The following is a 23,161-nucleotide window of genomic DNA, read 5'->3' as shown; positions in this document are numbered from 1 at the left end:
TTTCACTCTCTTATGGGCAGAAGACCTAATCTTGTTTCCAGTCACAACAGCTAATGAATGTACTTTAGGCTGCCTGAGAACTGAATCACACCCGTAAGAGAGCCAGAGAAAGATCTGTGTTTTAACTGTTGTGCTGGTTAAACACTAGGTACATTGTGTAAATGCTATTAATAGTGGGGAAAAAAAAAAAAGCCAACTTAATGCTAGGCTTTATTGTACAATGAGGCAAAACAAACATGTTGTTTCCTCCCCCTCCTCAAAACCAAAGCTGACTAGCTGGAGATTTACAAAATGAACTGTTACTAGGGAGCTCCTTGAAGAAAAATTAAATGTGGTATAACAAGTAAAGTTTATTTAAAATTGGAAAATTATATTGCCTGTTTCCAAACACAGTAAGCTGTAGTACATAGTCCATAAGACAGCACTGAGAAATACTTGACTGTTAGAGATTGATGCAGTAAATCTTGTACATTATGTGTGTACTTCTTGTTTTTGCTGTATACCTGTAGCTGACACTGTAGTTGTAAAAACAAGCAGGTTTACACTGACAAAGGTCAACCATAGCTTTATTTGTAGGCTAGCACCTGAGATTGCCATGTGTCTTTACAATGACCACCCAGTGCAGGGAGCTTGTTTACCTTGTGTCAGGTAAATCAAGCAGTAGCCAGGTTACAGAGCAATCAGGTCTGCACAGTCCTACAGAAGCTGAGCTCTCTACTGCTACTGCTGTGTATTTCATTGCTGCTTATCACCATACAGTCTTGCCCTTTCCTTTTCAATGGCTCAAATGTATGTCTGACTATGGCAAGTAAATTCAGAGAGCTGAACTGTCTGCCAGAAACACTCCTGGGCTCGCTTCTTGTTGAGTCAGACAGTGCCAGTTCAAGAAAAAGAGCTGATGCACACAGCCTGGGGTAGGCAGATCCTGCATTCAGACATGTGTATATGCCCTAAATATTGTCTTTTGAACAAGGAATAATCATCCTGAGATGGAAAAGATGTGGCTGAAATTTAATCCTCAGTGGAGTGAGGTGGTCTCAGGGAGGGAACGTGCACAGTCTTCTAATACATCTGGATGGATCAGCTGGATCCATCACAACTGGATGGAGGTTCAGGCTAGACATCAGGAAGAGGTTCTTCACTGAGAGGGTTGTTGCGCACTGGAACAGGCTCCCTGTAAGTAGTCACGGCACCGAGCCTGGTGGAGTTTAAGAAGCATTTGGACTGTGCCCTTAGTCACATGGTCTGAATTTTTGGGTAGACCTGTGTGATGCCAGGAGTTGGACTCGATGATCCTTATGGGTTCCTTCCAACTCAGGATATTCTATGATTCTATCAAATGGTGGAAGGCTGGGAGAAGTAAACAACAGAGACAGGAAGCCGCTCTGTGCAAGTGCATTGAACTCTTTGCTATAGAAGTTTAGCCATGGCTCTAGGATGCCTGAGCACCACCTTTGGCTCTGCCTACCATAAATCTCTGGAGGGTGGAAGAATGTTCTGAAGAAAAATTGCTCTGTTTTGACCTCTCTGTGTGCTTTTTTTTTTTTTTTTTTTTTTTTTTTTTTTTTTTTTTTTTTCCCCTGGGCTGTTTGCTGCTGTAGAGGATGGGTGCTAAGTCAAACAAAGCCATGGTCTTTCAGACAGCAGGCTTAGGAAAGTAGCTAGACTCAGGAATTCTGCTGCCTTAGAAACAGTTGATCTCCTGTAGTAGATTGGCTATAGACAGCTATAATGCAAGGGGCCCATCTTATGCCCTGCAGTTATATACTCTTATATGCAGCACTTAACACCTGCTGGGTTTTAATCCTCTGAAGTGCTGATTGCTCTTTACCCAGGGATAAGTAATCTCTGTACTTCAGCATCTAAAATAAAGTAGATGGCAGTAGCTGCTATGAAGGAAGCAAACCTTGCCTGGAAGAAGAAAATGGATTCAGTCTTTTTTTTTTTTTTTTTTCCCCCACTTCCCAGCGCTGTCATATCTAGCACAAAGTCTGTGCTTCATATATGGATATGGATGTAGACATACATATGATCTCTGTGGGTGGAGAGATGCAGGGTAAAGCTGGAATGCTTACCCAATTGGAGTAGTGAACAAAATATCCAAGTGGAAAACTTTGGGACATAAATGAAGATCAAAACATGAAATAAGAAGAGCAGCCTGCCAAATGCTGCTAAATTGTTCTCTTTGGCAAGGTAATTTCTGTAAGTGTTGATCATCCAGAAGCAGTTTTGAAAGAAGACAGCATTTTGCTTAGCACTAGTACTAGCAGTCAGCAAAAGGTTTATGGTGTCAGGATACTATAGAGATTAGCAAAGAATTCAGTGCTACTTGTATTACTTCTCATTTTTGAATTTTCAAGTGCCTTGCATCATTTAAGTTCAGGTATTGCCAGATATTGAATATTTTCAGCTCCTGCTGAACTTGCTAGGATGTGAGGTCAATTAGGACGTAATGGGGTACTGAGCAGATCGTAAGGTCAGCCCTATTCTGACTCTTCAAGAAGTAATTTTGCTAAAATGTTATTTTCCTCCTCAACTTCTCCCATATTTGTCAGGGGGAAAAAAAAAATTACTATATAAACAGAGAAAATCTGTATAGGTAGGTGTTAAACAAAGAATACTTATTAAGAGCGATTATTTTTAGCATTCTCATGGACACCCCTGCAGTCTGGATTAGCATAGTCATGTTGTGATTAATGGCCTTATCAAAACTCAGAAACATTGTGAAACTTTCACAAAGCAATGCAATATCTACTACCACCATAGAACCTAGTAACAAGGCAAAGCATGAAACAGTCTTTGATGTCCTTAATAAAAACTATCAAGGGATCTTTGCAACTGCATCAGTCTTTGAGGAAAAATAACAAACAACAGATACACTGATGATGGTGATAGAATAGATAGTGTATTAAAGAAAAATTAACATATATTTGGGGATCTTTTTAGCAGTAGGTGCAGGGAAACTTTTCTTCATGAGAAACTTCCATTGTCTCAGAGCATGGAGAACACTAGGGTTAGAAATCTTAGCTCTTAAAGCCAGCATATTTTTTTTAAGGGCTTTTAAGGTCCTTAATGGCTAAGGGCCTTTTCAATATTGTATTGCTTTAATATTTTTTTTTCATACTTCTATCCTTGCTTTTCATGTACCTTTATCATACAGTAATATGATATTTATGTATCCTTTTAGGTCTCCCTGGTTGGGTCCAGTAGCTTTAGCAGAACCTGAGAATAGAAATTGCCTTGCTTTACCCTAGCTTTGATAGTTATAGTTATGCTTGAAAATTTCCCTTAGATAATAGCACTTCTTGTAGCTGCTTTAAAGAAGCATCGTTTGAGCATCAGTGAATACGAATTTGCATCCAACACTTCTGGAAAATGGTTGGGAAGTTGGTTTCCAGCATTGCAGACTCTTTTGTAGATCCTGCTGCTTTATCTTTCAGTAGATTTGCTGAGGTAAATTGTCTTTCCTTGCCCAGAAAAGCACTATCTTGTTTTTCAGAACAAATAATTTGGTTCTGAAGAGTCAGAGGGTTTTGTGGAACTGATCAAAAGTGTTACTTAAAGGTCTTTCCATATGCTTCTCCACCTCTTCCTGCCCAACAAAAAAAAAAAAAAAAAAAAAAGGAAAAAACCTGTGACCTGGTAGGAAGGATGCTAGCACTTTTTTCTAGTTATCTGGTCACCTCAGTGTGCTCCTAAGGTTGTATTGTAGTTCCCAAGCTAAAAATAATACAACCTAGAGAGAAAAGCAAAACCAGAGAAACTGAGATAAAGTATATAACTAGTTTGACACACAAATGGGGTACTTGTACATACGCTTTATTGACATAGCCAAATGTTCTCTCTGTTGTAATCTGCTTTCTGGACACTGGTAGCATCCTCTGCTGCTTGTTCAGTACTTAGAATATTCTTGCATTTATGCTTGAATTAAGTCAGGATTCTTTGCTACTATTTTTGGATAATTTAATCTGGGTAACTTCTTCTAGTGAAGATTGCTCATACACCTCTTCAGTAGATCTTGTGTATCTTCATTGGTTCTCTTCATATTCTCTTGAGAAATGCAGATATGGGAAATGTAAAGCACAGCAGGAAAAGGAGTGTTTGGGAGAACATTTCTTTGTTCACTGCTTCAATAATAGTTTGGGCTGTCAATGACACCAAGGGATGTGCTAATTGATAGTGTCCAGACAGCAGATCTGATATAAAGATTTTTTTTTATAATGAATTTTTGCATGAAAACAGAGCAGTGAACCATTTCACCTTTATTGCTGCTGTTCTTATAAACAAACTCAAAGAAACTGAACGTTTTAACTTGTGAAGTTTTAGCTTTGTTATGGTTGAAGGTCTTCCCTGGAGTACCTATTATTATAGAGTGAGAATTGCTTGGACAAGGCTTTTGGCTTTTCAGGTTTTGTTTTTTAATCAATTTTTCTTGTAGCTGTATAGTAGACATTTGAAATAATTAGGAATAATAAATAACATAGACAATAATAGCCAGAGTTTCCAGGAATGTAAAACTGAAATGACAATAGCAAACAATTTCTGATTAATGGAACGCTTGTGCCTTCCATCATTTGAGGGACTGGCTAAGAGTTATAGCTCTCTGTCATAGCTAAAAGTTTCTCTATCTTTTATTTCCCTTTCTTTTGACTACTCTGGCAGATCTAATAAGCTCACCAGTTCCTTGGTTTTCCCAGCCCTTGATTAGTAACAATGGCAAAGGTAGGTGTGACTAAAGTCTGTAAAATTTGGGGATAAGAACCAATTTATAATGTCCTCTGATTAGAATGATGAGACTGTAAGGTGTGTTCAGACAAAGGGTGGGGTTTCCTAGAGTAACCTGTAGGTTACAGCAGAAGCAAGAGCGTTAATCAAGCCTGATCAAACATTTGCTTTTTAAAAAGGACTTTAGATCAAGCCTCTACATTATTTGTTTGCTGTTTTATGAGCTTCTTCTGTGATCTATAGCACTTCAGAAATAATAAAACATCATAAATTAGGTTTATATCCTCTAATGAAGACCATAAAATAAAATAAAGTTAATTAAAAATGCAGTTGGTTTACTGCTTAAGTTAGCATCTGCTAGTCTAAGGCAAGACTTGCTCTGAGTAATTTGACTTCATAAGTGGAACTTTACTTAGACACATGGCAGATGTTGCTGGTATATTCTGTGAACTTCTAATTTGTGGAAAATCTGGTCAGTTATTTGTTGTCTACACATGGGCTTAGGGTCCATGTTTTTAAAACAGTTGTGTATAAGGACACTTATGGAAAATTGTGTGACTTTCAAAGAAATTGTAGTGTATTTTAAATCATTTTGTGTGTGTATTATGAATGGCACAAAGCTGGACATGAGGAAAAATGTCTTTACCATGAGAGTGGTCAAACGCTGGGAAAGGCTTCCTATGGGGACAGTTGATGCCCCAGGCCTGTCAGTATTCAAGAGGCAGTTGGATAATGCCCTCATTAATGTGCTTTAACATTTGGTTAGTCCTGAGGTGGTCAGGCAGTTGCATTTGGTGATTTTTGTAGGGCCCTTCTCTTCTATAGAATCACAGAATTTCTAGGTTAGAAGAGACCTCAAGATCATCGAGTCCAACCTCTGACCTAACACTAACAGTCCCCACTAAACCATATCCCTAAGCTCTACATCTAAACGTCTTTTGAAGACTTCCAGGGATGGTGACTCCACCACTTCCCTGGGCAGCCTGTTCCAATGCCTAACAACCCTTTCGGTAAAGAAGTTCTTCCTAACATCCAACCTAAAACGCCCCTGGCGCAACTTTAGCCCATTTACCCTCGTCCTGTCACCAGGCACGTGGGAGAACAGACCAACCCCCACCTCGCTACAGCCTCCCTTGAGGTACCCATAGAGAGCAATAAGGTCGCCCCTGAGCCTCCTCTTCTCCAGGCTGAACAAGCCCAGCTCCCTCAGCCGCTCCTCGTAGGACTTGTTCTGCAGGCCCCTCACCAGCTTCGTTGCCCTTCTCTGGACCCGCTCAAGCACCTTGATGTCCTTCTTGTAGTGAGGGGCCCAAAACTGAACACAGTACTCGAGGTGCGGCCTCACCAGAGCCGAGTACAGGGGGACGATCACCTCCCTAGCCCTGCTGGCCACACTGCTTCTTATACAAGTCAGGATGCTGTTGGCCTTCTTGGCCACCTGAGCACACTGCTGGCTCATATTCAGCCGACTATCCACCATCACTCCCAGGTCCTTCTCTGCCTGGCAGCTTTCCAACCATTCCTCTCCCAGCCTGTAGCTCTGCTTGGGGTTATTGCACCCCAGGTGGAGGACCGGGCACTTGGCCTTGTTGAACTTCATGCAGTTGACCTCAGCCCATCGGTGCAGCCTATCCAGATCCTCCTGCAGAGCCTTCCTACCCTCAAACAGATCAACACACGTGCCTAGCTTGGTGTCATCTGCAAACTTACTGAGGGTGCACTCGATGCCCTCGTCCAGATCATCGATGAAGATATTAAAGAGGACCGGCCCCAGCACCGAGCCCTGGAGAATGCCACTAGTGACTGGCCTCCAACTGGACTTGGCTCCATTCACCACGACTCTTTGGGCCCGGCTATCCAGCCAGTTTCTAACCCAATGAAGCATGCACCAGTCCAAGCCAAGAGCAGCCAGTTTCTTGAGGAGAATGCTGTGGGAAACGGTGTCAAAAGCCTTGCTGAAGTCAAGGTAGACCACATCCACAGCCTTTCCCTCATCCACCCAGCGCGTCACTTTGTCATAGAAGGAGATCAGGTTTGTCAAGCAGGACCTGCTTTTCATAAACCCATGCTGACTGGGCCTGATCGCCTGCTTGCCCTGCAAGTGCTGTGTGATGACTCTCAGGAGGATCTGCTCCATGAGCTTCCCTGGCACTGAGGTCAAACTGACAGGCCTGTAGTTTCCCGGGTCAGTCCTTCAGCCCTTCTTGTAGATGGGCGTCACATTTGCTAGCCACCAGTCAACTGAGACCTCCCCCGATAGCCAGGACTGCCGATAAATGATGGATAGTGGCTTGGCCAGCTCCTCCGCCAGTTCTCTCAGTACCCTTGGGTGGATCCCATCTGGCCCCATCGACTTGTGCACATCCAAGTGCCGTAGCAGGTCACCAAACATTTCTTCATGGATAGTGAGGGCCACATCCTGCTCCCCATCCCCTTCCACCAGCTCAGGGTACTGAGTATCCAGAGAGCAACCGGTATTGCCGCTGAAGACTGAGGCGAAGAAGGCATTAAGCACCTCCACATCTTCCTCATCTCTTGTAACTAGGTTTTCCCCCGCATCCAGTAAAGGATGGAGATTCTCCTTAGTCCTCCTTTTTGTGTTGATGTATTTATAGAAATGTTTTTTTGTTATTTTTGACGGCAGTAGCCAGATTGAGCTCCAGATGAGCTTTGGCCTTCCTAATTTTGTCCCTGCACAGGCTTGCAACATCCTTATAGTCCTCCCTAGTGGCCTGCCCACTTTTCCAAAGATTATAAACCCTCTTTTTCCTCCTAAGATCAAGCCACAATTTTCTGTTGAGCCAGGCTGGTCTTCTTCCCCGCCAGCTCGTCTTTGGGCACATGGGGACAGACCGTTCCTGCGCCATTAAGATTTCCCTCTTGAAGAGCGCCCAGCCTTCCTGGACCCCTCCGCCCTTCAGAACCGCCTCCCAAGGGACTCCACCAACCAGTGTCCTGAGCAGCTCAAAGTCAGCCCTCCGGAAGTCCAATACAGCAGTTTTACTGGTCCCCTTCCTGGCCTTGCCAAGAATAGTGAACTCCACCAGTTTGTGGTCACTCTGCCCTGGACAGCTCCTGACAATCACATCCTCCACCAGTCCTTCTCTGTTTGAGAAGAGAAGGTCTAGCGGGGCGCCACCCCTGGTAGGTTCACTAACCAGCTGCATCAGGAAGCTATCTTCCACGCTCTCCAGAAACCTCCTAGACTGCTTTCTCTGGGCTGTGTTGTGCTTCCAGGATATGTCAAGGAAGTTGAAGTCCCCCACGAGAAGAAGTGCTGAAGATTTCACAACTTCTGTCAGCTGCCTGTAGAATTCCTCATCCGTCTCCTCATGCTGGTTCGGCGGTCTATAGCAGACCCCGACCAGGACACTAGCCTTGTTGTCCCTGCCAATCGTAACCCAAAGGGGGGACTCAACCTTGTCATTCCCAGCCTCGAGTTCTACAACCTCGACTCTCTAATATAGAGAGCCACACCACCACCCCTTCTGTGCTGCCTGTCCCTTCTGAAGAGCTTATAGCCAGGCATTGCAGCACTCCAGTCATGAGAGTGGTCCCACCCCGTCTCCGTGACGGCAACCAAGTTGTAGCCTGCCTGCTGTACGATGGCTTCCAGCTCCTCCTGTTTGTTACCCATGCTGCGTGCGTTGGTGTGGATGCACTTCAGCTGGGCCATTGCCTTTTCCCCCAGCCTTGCTATTGTTCCCCCGGCACAGTTCCAACAATCCTTGCTTCAGCCCCATCCCCCTTCCTACCTAGTTTAAAGCCCTCTCAATGAGCCCTGCCAACTCCTGGCCCAGGATCCTTTTTCCCCTAAAAGATAGGGACCCATCTGCGGCCATCAGGCTGGGTGCTGAGTAAAGTGCCCCATGGTCAAAAAACCCAAGATTTCTGCGTTGGCACCAGCCCCGGAGCCACGTGTTTAACAGGTGGGCTTTCCTTGTCCTCTCTGTACCCCTCCCTGCCACCGTGGGGATGGACGAAAACACCACCTGCACTCCTGCTCCATCCACTAACCGTCCCAGCCCCCTGAAGTCTCGTTTGATAGCCTACAGGCTTCTCTCTTCAATGCCATCACTACCTGCCTGGACTATCAAAAGAGGATAATAATCAGAGGGGCATACCAGGTTGGGAAGCCTCCTGGCAACGTCCCTGACCCTGGCCCCAGGGAGGCAGCACACTTCCCTACGGGTAGGGTCAGGCTGACAAATAGGGCCCTCTGTTCCCCTAAGAAGGGAGTCTATATTTCTGGCTTTGACTTTTGCAATTACTCCAAGTATCTTAGGATACCTTCAAGGGTTGAATTTGAATGAAGAACTTGTGTTTTATATATGTATCCTGTAAATCAAAATAAAGTGGGGGTGAGAGAGATTTACTGAGATGGGGTGTGAAGGTTTTCCTTATGTTTTGAATTTTTAATACATAAATGTGAAACCTTGATGTAGCAAACTTTGATGCTATCAATTTGCTTGTCTATGTCCACATTCTTTCTTACTGTGGGGTTTTAAATTTATTTTTAGAGCACGAATTTTGTGATGTATTTTTCAAGGATGTATGCTTTCCACTAGATTAGCAAATATGGTGGCTATAATACCTAGACCAATTCTCTGCTAATGTGCAAGTACTGAGCACGTACTTGTATAAGGAGCTGTAAAGGTGAAACTATGGATGTGACTTATACTTTCCAGGATAGAGAGGTGATTCTAATTTCAAAGATCTTGAAGCAGTTTTTAGTTAATAGAAGCAGTAATGGTTCAGTTAAATAATAAAGTAAAAATCTGTACTTGTCACATTAGGCTTTTTTTTATTATTATTATTCATTATGAATGGTTTAATTTCTTCCATGGGCAAACGACACAAAATATGCTGGGAATATTGTATGCATTGCACATCTGCATAATAATAAAGAACTTTGTTATACTCTGTGTATGCTTGTTCTTAAATCCACAGGCTTTATTGTGATACACATACAGAAATATTCTTAAAATAGACCTCATTATAGCTGCCTCTGTGTTTTGCATAGCCAGTGCTAATTGTTTGAATAGCAGTTACAGCTGCAGTTGGGTTTTTACCTTTGTGTCAGCTAATGATTCCATATAAAGAATGCACCCACTATTTTTCTCCCCAGCTTCTGCTAGTAAAATCCTCTAATAATAAACATGTGGAGAGTGTTCAGGTCATTAGTTCTTGGCTTTAGATAAACAAAACCATAAAACTTCTTAAATCTTCAGAACTTTGAATCAGTGTGTTTGTGTCTTGCCTAGGTAGTTGTCTGGCTTTTCCTTTGCTTGAGCACTGAAACATGTAAGTTTTTGTGACGTTCTGTGTTGGCTTCATCCCCTCAAAAGATGTTTTTATGATTACAAGATTGCATACACCTGTGAAATAGTAGGAGTCACTAATAAAGCCATGTAAGTCATGAAGCACAGGTGCCAAACATTATATATATCTTGGGATAGCTTAACATCTCAGGAAGGAGGCTAATTTTAAGATCCTGTTGCTACAATCACCAGGTGAGTTATGCCCAAACTTGCAGAGAAAGAAGTCCATGCTGCTGTTGGAATCAAACTAGCACATACATACAGCACTAGCATAGAAGCACACCTTTCAGTTGCTTGCAATCTGACACAAAATAGGTTTATAGGGAGAGGTTGTAGAAAAGACACAAAGGTTGTCTTGTAGGGGTAGACAGTTTGAAGTTGAGAAAAGCAGGGAGATATACAGCATGCAAAAAGTCTACAGATTTTAACCGCCAGCTGCGTTACAAAATATTGAGCATTAAAGAATTTCAGGATTCATTGTGAGAAGTTCCTGCTGTTGCCAAAATTCTTAATAACCTGTACTAGTGCTGCTGCTTCCCATGGCCACCATGCGTATAGTGCCCTTGTTTTGAAGGGGGAATCCACTCCTCTCATCTTAATAAGTAAATGTTTTTGAGCCCAAATATTCTTGTAAGCATGCCATCTGTTCAGTCTCACGGCTTTGGGCATTGGTAAGATCATCTTGATTGTGTTCAAAGGAAAGCAGAGGTTGAATTCCGATGTTTCTTCTGTCAGCAAATTGATGATATTCTGTAATTCTAACACTGTAAACTGGCGCTTAAACATATAATTCTTATCTTATTAATGAGGAGGTATTATTTTTGCTGTAACTGAATGACTTAAAATAATTGAGAGCTCACTGGGCAAGTGGCCAAAGCTCTGAGCTAGTAAAAATCTCTGAGCTAGAAAAAAAATCAAATCGTTTATGGAATTTTTTTCCTTACTCAGCCTACTTGAGCCAACTGCTGATGCAAGGCCTAGAGGTCACAGATTGTCATAAAGTTGAATGTGAGCTTATTTGAAATGAATCTCATCAAATCGGCTTGGATTCATATAAAACTGCTATATTATCTTACCACAGCTAAGGTAATCTTTCTGCAGCACTTTTGTCAGTCTGAACCCTCTGGTTGCAGAGAACTTGCAAAAGGAATCGTGCAGTGAGTTTTATTTTGAGCAAGAAACCTCCCTATCCTAACTGATATCACTCAAGTATGCTCTGTCAGTATGTGGGATACATCTGTTGCTTGCTTCTTGAAAGATTCATCTGGCTGGGATCTGTTCACTGAGATGCTTGCCAGAAAAAATGCCAGATCCCGGAGAGAGAAAGGAATACGGAACCTTTATATGCAAATGATAGTGCTTGCTTCTAAGATCCCAAAGAATGTGCATTTATTGCCTGCAAGAAGATCATTTTAATTGCATGCCTGAAGGAGGAACATCTGTGTGATGGTAACTGTGTTTCTATGAGAAGATATATAATCAGGTGCTTCCCTTGATCCAGAAGCTGGGTTCTAGCTGGAGTGGTGAAGGGTACCAAGGATGCTTCAACTCTTAGACTGTGCACAAAAATACAAGAAATAGCAGTGTATGGGTGCTGTGTGCTGACCTGAAAATCAGATGTGTGGATGTTCTCTCTTGACTTGCTTACTCTGTTATACCTATGATCTTAATACTATTTTTTTTTTTTTTTTTTTAGTATGGTGTCGTCCTTGGGCACTGCTAAACATAGTGCCATATGCCCATCACCATAATTCTAACTCATTCTGTTCCAAATCTGCTGATTATTTTTCAGGAAGTTATTAAAAATATTCTGGAAGGAAAACACACCTGCTAGATATAGACACATTATTCAAATGCCAGGAGAAAACCTTCTCTGTATGTACAGTAATGAAAGCACAGAATCTTAAAATAGACTTCTGTGAGTTGCATAATAATTCAAACACTGTTTACTGGGAAGACAGCAAGAATGTAACTCAGGAACCTTCCTTGGCTGAGGGTCTTGGATGAACAAATAGTATATCAAGGTGCTTTAGTTGCTGCATGAAGAGTATATTTTGTGTCTGTCAGATGGACTCTCTCGCCATCTGCCTAACAATCACTTGAACTTAATCTACATGTTATTGAAAAGCCTGCCTTCAGTAACTGGAGAAGGTGACCTTTATCTCATTTAATATCTACTGAAGAAAATGTCTGTTAATAAAAGGGTGCCGGGTTTAGCCCTGAAATAACAATAGAGAAGTTCTTTGGGCTTCTGCCTTCATTTTGTATAAAACTTTCAATAAAATGCCATCTTGGTTGTCAATGCGTAGTTGTCTTTTAATTATTGGCTGCTAAGCAGTCACTTATTTTTTTGCTGTTTTTGAAGGCAAAATCTCTCATGAGACTTCCAGGTGTTCCAGGAAAAACCCAGAAGAAGTGAAACTGTTTAACTCTTAAACTGTAGATATATCTTGCATGTGTCTTATGCCCACCTTAGCAAATTAATTATGTGTTGTATGACAATGAATGAAGGTACATGAGAGTCTTCTGGGCTGTTTTGCTTATGATGCCTGTTAAAACAGAACTTTGGGGGAAAGGGGAAGGCAGAGTCTTAAAACCAATACTAAGAGAAATCTAACTTGAGTGAATCTTGAGTTCTTACTGTGTGTGTAAAACTATTTAAAGGAGCAAATAGCTGGATCCATTGTATCCTTATTCTACAGAATAACATTGAAACTCAAAACACATATTCTTCATGGTAAATAAAAGTACAAACAAGTACTATTTTGCCTGAACATGTAGAATACCAAATACAATCATACTTCCAGTTTTGTAAGCAGCTTTGATGTAGTTAGATGCTTTTTTTGATCTAATTTCTTGCAAGTTTTTAAATCCTTATTTTTGAGGGGGAGTAATAGCCACAGAATGGGGTGCTTTAGTGTCACCAAAGAAATATAATATATAAAAAGGTAAGAGTCATTGTTTCAATCTATAACTCTATAGGCTTGATCTGAAAGGGAACATTCTATTAAAATAGCTTCTTGGTTTTTCTGAGCAATCAGGTTTAACAGTATTATAATTCTCTAACTGTCAGACAATCCTATTAGTCTCAAGAAAACTTTCTATCTGCAGCTGCAACTCGGAGAGAAAAGAAGCAATTTTTACCACCAGGATTTAATGTTTATACGTGGGTAGTGGAAACTGCCCTCCAGGAAAGATAGTGCTATAAGATGAAGACTTTTCTTGTAACCAGTGAAGGACAAAGATACAACTTCAGACTTCCAAATAGTGCTTTTTAGGTAAGCGGTAGTAGATTCCCTTTTTTCATACTTGAGCTGTCTGTTAAATGTTTGGAAAAAGTCTTGACTTGAACAGACATAAAATTTACTGTCCAATAAGTTCCTTTAATGAATGAACACTGCCTCAGTCATTCTTCACTAACAGAGAACACTGTGTAAATATACAGCCTCTAATTTAGTCTTGCCAAATCTTTGATGTTCCAATCCAACCAGCTTCAATCAGTTAATGAAATTATTGGTCTCTGATTTAGATTCATTGTGTTAGCCTACTGGAAAGAAAGCAACCTAATGAAATGTTCAGCAAAGCCCAGCAGCAGTGATGCATGAATCAGTGGTGTTAAGCCTCCTTTAGCCTCCATCTGTGTTCTACTTCAGCTCTGCTAGATACTTATATTGCAGGAAGAATGCAGCTTTTGGCAATGGCACCTAGCAAAATTTCAGTTCTAGATTTCTGCTGCCAGTGACACAAAACGTATTTTTAGCAATTTCAGCGGTTCTTAAATTTCATGAATAAAAACAGAGAGAGAATTGCAGTTGCAGAATTGTTATTTTTATTTACCTCCAACTCAGCGTAGTAGCTGCTAGTTAGGTTTTACCTGATTTGGGTGTCTAGCTGGAACTCATCAAAACCTTTAAAACATTGAGGGAATACTTATGGGGTGGGGCGTGGACAAAGGGAATGAGAGGGAAGATATAAAAGATTTTAAGGGAAATCCTTTGCTTTTTGAAGGCAATCTGAAAACAGAGACTCTAATCATGATTTATTTGCCAATTCTACAACTTCAGATAAGATTTTAGGTGCCAGACCTCTCCTCTGCAGAAAAAGAAAGTATGCAATCTTGTCAGGCTTCACAGGGAGATTATAGAGTTCATATCTGCAGGGAGAAAACAAGAAAAGCCAAAGCTCAGTTTGAGTTGACAATGGCCACTGTGGGGTTAGACAATAAAAAGGATTTTTTCAAGTATTTCAACACCCAGTAGAGGTCTAAGGAAAACATGAGACTGATATCTGATGAAGATGGTCACCTAACAAGTAAGGGTGAGGAAAGGCAGAGGCCTTTAATATTAAAAACAAGCAAAGGTGTCATTAATGTTAGATGTTTAAGGAGGATCCTGTTTAAGGAGGGTTTTATATATTTTGAATCAAACTTCAGTGCTCCCTAGATTCCTTTCTAAAATCTGGAGAAGTTGTCTGCTCTTTTTCTTTCTACTAGTTGTAAGCTCAGTCTTATTCTTGTGCCCTGATGCCACTTTAATGCTCTTTCTCTAAGTCAAACAGCAGAAATCAAAGTGATCTGTTCGAGTCTCTGGTGCCTGAGGGAGAGGAGCCAGCTTTGTTGATCAAAGCAGCAAGCAGGATCATTAACCTGTCTGCAAGGCAGTGCTGTCATTAGAGGAGGACAGAATGACACAGACTAGCAAGGGTTATGATTTTGTCATGCAACCCAGATGCCTTGCTTGGCAACCAAGTACTGCCATATACATATACATAGCGAGGAGTTTCTACTGTCCCTTCTGTCAATTCTGGGCAGCATTATTGCTGTAAGCATAGTCATAATTCTGCTCCATGTCCAATAAATTAAAAACTACCAAACTTTATTTAAAATAATTGAACTCCAGCTGCAGAACAAAATTTCTGAGTTTATGATGTTCTCCAACACAGAAACAGTGCAAGAGCTTTATATCCAATCTGGTATGAAAGGTATTCTATTTCCAGTTCATAAAGATGAATATAAAGCATGTGACATCTCGTGTCTTGATTTAGGATATCCATTAAAGATGGATTAAAACTTGGAAGTAAATGTTTCAGATGCTTTCTAAAGGCTTGTGTTTTGAGATACAACAGTGTTATTTTCTCTTTCTCTCTCTCTCTTTTTTTTTTTTTTTTTTTTTTTTTTTTTTAAAGCCTGGTAGAGGTACTATGGTTTCAAAAAGTCTTAATGTCCTACAGGATTGTAAACCTGCTCTTGGATCAGTTTCTCTCTAAAATATTCCATGGTTTCTTTTCTCTTAAAGGACACATTTGTTATCAATAAACCAATAGACCTTTCTTTTTATTTCATGGTAGGAATATCAAGCAGTTTAGTACTAATGCAGCATACATATGCAGCATTAAAACTTTTGCTTAGTAAGAAAAGAATTCTAAGTTAGCGTGGTTTGTAATCAAACCTTACATTGGTTTAAAAAAAAAAAAAGCAAAACAAAGCTTTTAATTAAAATGCTTTTTCCCACAAAAAAGCATTCATTCTATGTAAAAGCTTGAAAGAAACAAACTAGTAAGATTTTAGGCAAAAGTTTTAAAATCAGACTTGAGAGTGATGCTTGCCCTCTTTGTGAAAATTATCCCAAGGAAGAAATGAATATTTCTCAATTCATTGTATTAGTGCTGCGTGTTGCCTAAAGTTAATGCCTTTAAAGAAATAATGTAGTTATTTTAGTCATTGGGAGTTGTTTTCTCCTTTTTTTAAACTGATCGGAATAAATGAGTATCTTCTTAACAGTAGACATGAATTAGTTTTAAATATTTCCTGCTTGTTGTCTATAGTAATACTATTCTCTAGCCTTTGATCAACAAAGTGATATTTTATCTCACTATGGCAGTAGTAATGATGAAATTTTGATCTCAGCCAAGATGTAAGCTATTTCATTGCCTATATCCACACATCAGAGGAAAAAGAGGATTCTTTCTTTCTTGCTGTTGAATTGATGTATGTTGCCTCATTTAAGCAAAACAAAAATAATGAAGCAGCCTTGGAATAGTACAGATTTTCTCCTAGGTTCTTTTTCTAGACACGGAGAACTGGAAAACATGCCTTAATGAAGGGGACTTGCGGCAGTTTGCTTTTACTCCTTTTGTGTTTTTCACAGCTGTTAAGATATTTTCCTTAAAGCAAAATAACCTCCCAAACAAAACAAGAAACTGTGAATAGTCTTCTTTCTCCTCCTGGAGGACTGTAGTGTGGTGTTTTTTTTTTTTTTTTTTTTTTTTTCCCCCAGAATTTTCTGAGAAGCTTAGTATTTGTACTACCCTTCAAGATTTAAGGGAATTTAACTTCTGTGTTCAGGCCTTGTAAAAAAACTTCCAACTGAAGTTTCAAGATGGTGATAGAGGTATAGGATGATGTCAGTTTGACTCTTCAAGAAATTACAACAAACCTAAGCTGTTAGCACCACAGAAGAAATGTTGTCCATCTTATTAGTTCTTTACCACAAACTGACTTGAAAACATTTTACCAATAGATACACTAATACAAAACACCAAAGTTACAAAATTGCTGTATGCTGAATGTTTTAAATACCATTTTACTGGAGTGGAACCAAACGCACTTGTATAAAAACAAATTACTAAGAGAAATGAATAGCAATGAACTTGTATTCAGATCCTGAATAGCAAACAGAAGGCACTGGTAAAAAACAAACAACAACAACAACAAAAAACACTATGATGACAACTCCATAGTTATGGCTACCTGTTTTTCCTATCATCTGAAAGGGCAACTGCAGCTATTACTGCTCTTAACAGCTAGCTGTGTGTTCTGCATCCTGCTATCACTTAGTTCTGTGGATACTTTACAGAAATATTATTTGACTATATATTTATATATTTGATTATTTGAGTCATCCTCAGAACACAGCATTTTAATGAAATAATGCTTGGCTTGGGGTAGTTTAAGTGAAAACTGGTGGAAATTGCTTGAGCTGGGGAAAAAAATACGTTGGAACATTTTTGTACTTCAAGTCTTTTAGAACAGGGAGTAAAATAAATGAGTATCACTAGAAAATGAACCAAAAATTTGATGCTTCTCTTTAGCTGGTCCAGGGGTCCTTTTCTTCAGAGAAAAAACACAGCTTTATATCTTGTGTTACTGGATGAAGAAGCAATTTTGCTAAATACAATTTTTTGGGTACCTTCTTTTTTTCTGTTTCCTAAAGGTTGAGTTGTTTTCCTATATTTTCTCATAATCTTCCACCCCGTCTACCCTTTGGTCTTTACTTTCCACTGGAAGAACCTAAAATACTATTTGTATGGACTGTTTACTATGCAAAACAGTATGTGAATCTTCATTCTATATTGTCTTTTTCCTAGGGGACTTGACTTGAGAAATGCAGATACAGGAGGAGGAAGGACTGTCATCAGGGAGTTACTAGTAGTGACACTTTACCCTACTTTTCTTTAGGAGTAATGACCCACCAAGAATACATATTAATTCTCAGAGTTAAAATTTTTATTTCTGAAGGACTTTCAATCAAACCATTGTAACACTTCGGTGAAAGTACTGAATTTGCTGAGGCAAGCCCTGTGTAGAAAGCATGAGACTGTAGTAAATAGCACCTTGAGCCTTAGGCAGAATTTCCGTGGCTAAAAGAACTACGTTATGTCCAAGCTACAGAGAAAGCAAATTCTGTAGCAAACTCCACACAGAACAAATCTGCTATGGCCTATATTGCACTTTCTTCTTAACATCATATTCTCCTAACATATTGCCACAGGCCATCTATACCAACGTCAGTGTAAAGTAGATGATGTTATGTTAACTTGTTAGTCTTTCCCTGTGATTTATAATTTCCCTTCGGATATATATGCTGAGTGACCTCTGAAACAGTAGCAAACATTTTGGTAGGTAGAAACACTGCAAGCCTCAGTAAATTGTCAGTTGGAAATACAGCTAGGTTGGACACCTTGCATTCACTACAGACTTGTGTAAATTGTAAACTTCATCCTGTAACAATAACTACAACAAATTAGAAGGTCCTTCAATGAACAAGATATGAAATAAAGGAACTCAGATGTTTAGCTGATACAAGCTGATGTTCTTTTATGGTTTCAACAGAACTATGCTGATTTATTTCAGATGAATTCTTTCCCCTTCTCCCTATTGCGTTGAAAAAAGGTGTTTTGGTTCGCAGGATTTTATGGCTGTGCTTAACCTGAGTTGCTGCTGTGAAGATGGCACAACAGTTCTGGCCTATGTATATTGCTAATATAACAATATGTAAGTCTGAACATGAGGTGATGTTAAAGATAAATAAAATTTGTGTTTTAGCACAGTGCTGTCTGTAGATGCCACACTGCAATTGCCTGAAGACATGTCAGCTACATTATTCTAGTTGATGGTTGAAAATTTTAACTTCCAGCTCCAGTTGGAATATTTTTAGCAAGAAGCTGTTGCAGCTGAATCACAAGAAAGGGTCTAAGGAAATCCGCATCATTAGACTGGATAGTTTTAAACACACAGCTGGATGTTCTAAGGAGGGAGAGAGGTGATATGATTTAAACAGATTGTACTTCACTCTTAAGCCCAAATTGTCTTGTAGTTTTTTGAAAGTCAGCTGCTTGCTTTTCTAAAAGATCTTGTATTGCTGATTGGTGGTGTTTCCTTGACTGGAAACACTATGAAGTGTCATTAGGAGAGGCAAGTTGAAATTCACACCCTTCTTTGCCTTAAGCCTCGTGAAAGTAGGTGATTTTGTTAAACAAGGTGATCATTCTTAATGTGCAGGCTATTTAAGACTAGCAAAGGAATAAATTTGCCAGGGGAGGTTTAGGTTGGTTATTAGGAAAAATTTCTTCACTGAAAGGGTTGTGAAGCATTGGGTCAGGCTGCCTGGGGAAGTAGCTGAGTCACCATCCCTGGAAGTATTCAAAAGATGTGTGGATGTGGTGCTTAGGGATGTGGGTTAGTGGTAGACTTGGAAGTGCTAGGTTAATGGTTAGACTTAATGATCTTTGTGTTTTCCAACCTAAATGATTCTATGAATGTGTTTTTCTGACACACAGTGTGAATTTGGCAAAGGAGAAAGGACAAAACGGTGGCCATAATGACAATAGAATCCTGTTTAGTTTTGAAGTTGACAAGAAAAGACAATACAAGGAAGGGTGAAACCATTTCAGTACATAAAAGTAAATAAATAAAAATGTGTTCTGATTGTAGTCCTCCAGTTTAAAAAACAAAAACAAACAACAAAAAAAAAACAACAAACACAATAACAACAACAAACAAATAAAAACATGGGGGAGAGAGGGGAAGAAAAAAAGCCTGAGCATTTTTGCAGTCTGGCATAGGACCATTACAGTAAAAGCTGGACTAGTGAAGTGCTATGTATCTGCTAACAAAATACATTGTGTAGCTCTTACATGGTCTGAAGAAGCTGCAGTTCATGTGTGTGTGTTGTGCTGATAAAAATTCAAGCTGTAAATTAAGCTGTAAATAATTTTATAATTCACAACAGGTGTAACTCTGTAGGCCCAGAATTAACTGTATCTGAAGCCAGTTTCCAGACTGGAAATCTTCCAGATTATGTAACAGCATTTTATTTCAACCTGCTGTACCATCAACCCACAGAAATACAACAGAACAATATTTTCCCTTGCTTCACATAACTCACAATCACCTAAACTTGTCATCTAGACTTTCTGCACAGTTCTAGTAATATTTCCAGCTGCACAATTGCTTTTTCCTCTAAAGTCCTCATTTTTTTTTTTTGCTTTCACTCCAGCTTTTCATGCTTACACCTTCAGTAGCCCAGTCCTCTTAAAGTAAGTCAAATCTCAGTGAAACTTGTGCTCTGTTTCCTCATGTTACAAGTACGATGTTATTTTACTTTTTATTTTTTTGACCAGTTTAATTCTTTGGGCTCCAATACATATGGTAAGCCTCTGTAAAAGTTAATGCACTTTATGCTTCCAGGTTGCTTAGATTTTTTTTAAATCCCATTGCTAGTCCCCACTTGGTTTTGATTAACTTAGTAACAGAACTTGTTCATTTATACAGACCATTCAGAGATTTGGTCAAGCATAGGTCAATCAGTCCTCTCTTCAGTTACACAAATAGCTCTCATTTATGCTGTGTGGTTTTCTCTCCCTCTTCTTCTCCATTTCTTTTCTGTAACTGGTATCTGATGGGGCTGGGGTTATTCTTTTGATGTAAGATCTCCAAATTACATTGCAGACTTCAGGAAGCTTTTCAGTAGGTATTTACTTTTTCTTCAGCCAGTGTTGAAAGGCGGTTTTTCATTTGGCATATGAGAGCTCTCCACTGCTAATTGTGCCAGGTATGATGCAGAATGGACAAGATGATTTTTCAAGACATCTAATTTTTAAAAGTAAATGCTAAGATATTTATCTAGGTTGGATCCATGTAACCGTTCAGATCCGTTGAATCAGAATAGTTCACATTCATGAACTATTCATGCTTCATCATCTCAACATGTTGAAGCATGTCTGCAGCCTGTATTGAACTTTGTCTGACCTGTGTCAAGCACTGACATCCATTAATTTGTAGCTCCACAAAAATGTGACAAGTATTTGCTGTCTGTTCTCAAAGGGGTGTTGTAAGTTTTATCTAATGGCATTTTAAAAATGCTTTGAGAGCCACTGATTCAGAAAATATGAACGAGAAACTTTCAGTCTTTCAGCAAGCATACTGACCCAATAGTTATGTGGATGCCAGTTGTTCTGATAGTATAATCATGAGTCATTTTCTGACCTTCTTGTGGAGGATGCAACTAATATAAGACCACCCCAGGATGGGCTGAGATAAGGGACTGTCTTAAAAATGAAATTTACTGCTATGTTCTAATTCCATACTGTAGTGCTGTTGAACATTTAAAAGATGGAAGGGGGTGAGCTTGATTTGTTATGCCAAAGGCCATAGGGCATATGTATTCCACTCAAAAAAAAAAAAAAAAAAAAAAAAGCAGAGAATGTGATTGTTGTACATCAAAAGAGTGTGCCTGTATGACTCAAATATATACCATCTGGAATATTGTTATTTAGTAAGGAAAGAATCTGGTTGGAACTGCATATGAGATTCCTGAAGTGTCTTTTTTTTTTTTTTTTTAATGGATACCACCCTTTTCTTTATTAAAAAAAAAATAATAATTTTTTTTTTATATATACTCTTTTGCAGGTCTAAAATCAGGAGTGCCATGTGAAGTACTAAAGACTCTTTATATATAAATTTCTGAATCATATACCAAGTGAGCTGTACAGGCTGGTGGTTCTGTAACGACTGTTGAAATAAGTCTTAATTTTAACTGATTTTTATCTTTGCAGGCTTCCTCTTGGCTTTCTCTCCCCCCCCTCCCCCCCCCCCCATTTTTGTAGTTGTCTCTTTTTAAAACAAAAAGAGAAGTCTTACAGAAATATTAATACGTTGCTTACTTTTATTTGATGTTCTTGCAGCACAGACCAGTGTGACATTCCAGGCCCAATGAAATTAAAATTTTAATTTCTTCTCAAACTGCAAGAGGTGTTATAATACCAAAGTAGACTGAAACCTTTCTTGCTGTGGAGTCATTTTTTTTTTAAAGTAGTACAAAGTTGTTGGTTTGGGGTGTGGTTTTGTTTGTTTTCATTATTTATTTATTAATACAGTGAATGGATTGGAGATTAGCTTACTCCTGGACATAGTCATGCTTTATAAAAAACCAAAAACAAATAAAGTAAAAAAAAAAAAAAAAAAACCACCCATAATTTCCCAAACTGAAGACTTTTTCAATTCCTTAAAAAAACAAACAAATAAAATTAAAACAACAAACAAACAAAAAACACAATAAATTTCTAATGTGTTCTAGGTATATGCATATGTTGGTTTGCTTAGGCTGTGGCTGCTAAACCCGATGAAATAATGTGTTAGAAAAGTGTCTCAAGTCTCAAGGTATAGAATCCATATTTCACCTGAATCACATGCTTGGACATGACTTTGGCAAAATAACATGAACAGAGGGTCATGTTATCTGAATGACAGCTCACCGAAACTGTTCTTTAAAAAGACTGGAATAATGTTGATTGGAAAATGGATCAATTAAAACAACTGCTTTCTCCAGGATTATTCTTCTGTAGTCTGTCCTCCCTAGCAGTAAAGCAGAACCATCTGGGTTCCTTATAATTTCTGGATGAATAATTAACTGATCCTACAGAAGTCATCCATTTTTTTCTAACCATCTATAATTTAATGTAATATTAAGACAGAGTAATTGAAGTATGGAGTTCCTTTCATGTGAGAAGGGGCTGTGTATACAAGACTCAGGTTGGGCAAGAGTTATTTTAGAAGGATTATGGTAGGTCTGAAAAATAACAGGTGAAAAGGTGACTACTTTTTCTTGGAATAAGAGAGAGTACAGATTCAAAAAGGGATTACATCAACTTGTGAAGTAAAGACAAAGCCATGGCTAGTGTAAGCAGTTGCTTGGCTGCAACCTCTGACACAGAAAGTCTTTAAGCCATCAAACATGTTAATGCTTTACCAGGCAAAGCCTGACAAAAGAACTGTTCTTGTCTTTAAATGTTGAGAGCTAGACATTGTTTGGAAATAGGATATTTAATTATGTCAGTTTTTGGTTGACACATTGCAAAGATGTGTGTGCTTATAGTTAAAGACAGAAGAAACAGCACTGACAACAGGGTTGAGAAAGCAGAGATTTTTAGTTACTACAAATGATTTCATATTTCCTAACTTTTTTTGCTTCTGAACATGAAGAGATTCAGAGATTGAGTGGCCCACAACCTCTGGAAATCTGCTTCAAGTATATCTGAGGTTTAACACCTAAAAATGAATACACTTGAGGGTGCTTAGGGACATGGTTGTTTTATTAGGGGGCAGAGGGTGGACACACAGCAACTTTGAAAAGAACAGAACTTAGTGCCTCCCTTGACCAACTGTAATTGGCCACTTGCAAAAGGCCATATGTTGCATCTTTTACTCATATTGGTGAGTTGCTGGTCATACAGTTCACTTGAGATGAATTAACTGAGAGTTTTGTGGCAAATAAGTAGTGCAATGTGAGCTGCTAGAAGACAGTAGATCATATCAGTGCATAAAAGTAACCGACAAA

General features: G+C 39.3%; 1 protein-coding gene across 4 annotated transcripts in view; it reads left to right on the top strand.

Annotated features, from left to right (window-relative positions):
• The window catches only part of GALNT18 (polypeptide N-acetylgalactosaminyltransferase 18), a 309,298-nt gene that overhangs the window by 64,570 nt on the left and 221,567 nt on the right, over positions 1-23,161 (top strand). Inside the window, exon 1 of one of the 4 annotated variants that reach the window (XM_032187760.1) lies at positions 13,284-13,324. The exons of the other annotated variants lie outside the window; for them this stretch is intronic. The gene's annotated coding sequence lies outside the window, so the exon portion shown is untranslated. Of the gene's footprint in view, positions 1-13,283; positions 13,325-23,161 lie in introns of those variants that run through there. 4 annotated transcript variants of the gene reach the window in all.

Source organism: Aythya fuligula, chromosome 5 (assembly GCF_009819795.1).
Source record: "Aythya fuligula isolate bAytFul2 chromosome 5, bAytFul2.pri, whole genome shotgun sequence".
Classification (NCBI taxonomy): domain Eukaryota; kingdom Metazoa; phylum Chordata; class Aves; order Anseriformes; family Anatidae; genus Aythya; species Aythya fuligula.
The sequence above is the reverse complement of the archived record's forward strand: the minus strand, read 5'-3'. Positions and strand labels throughout refer to the sequence as shown.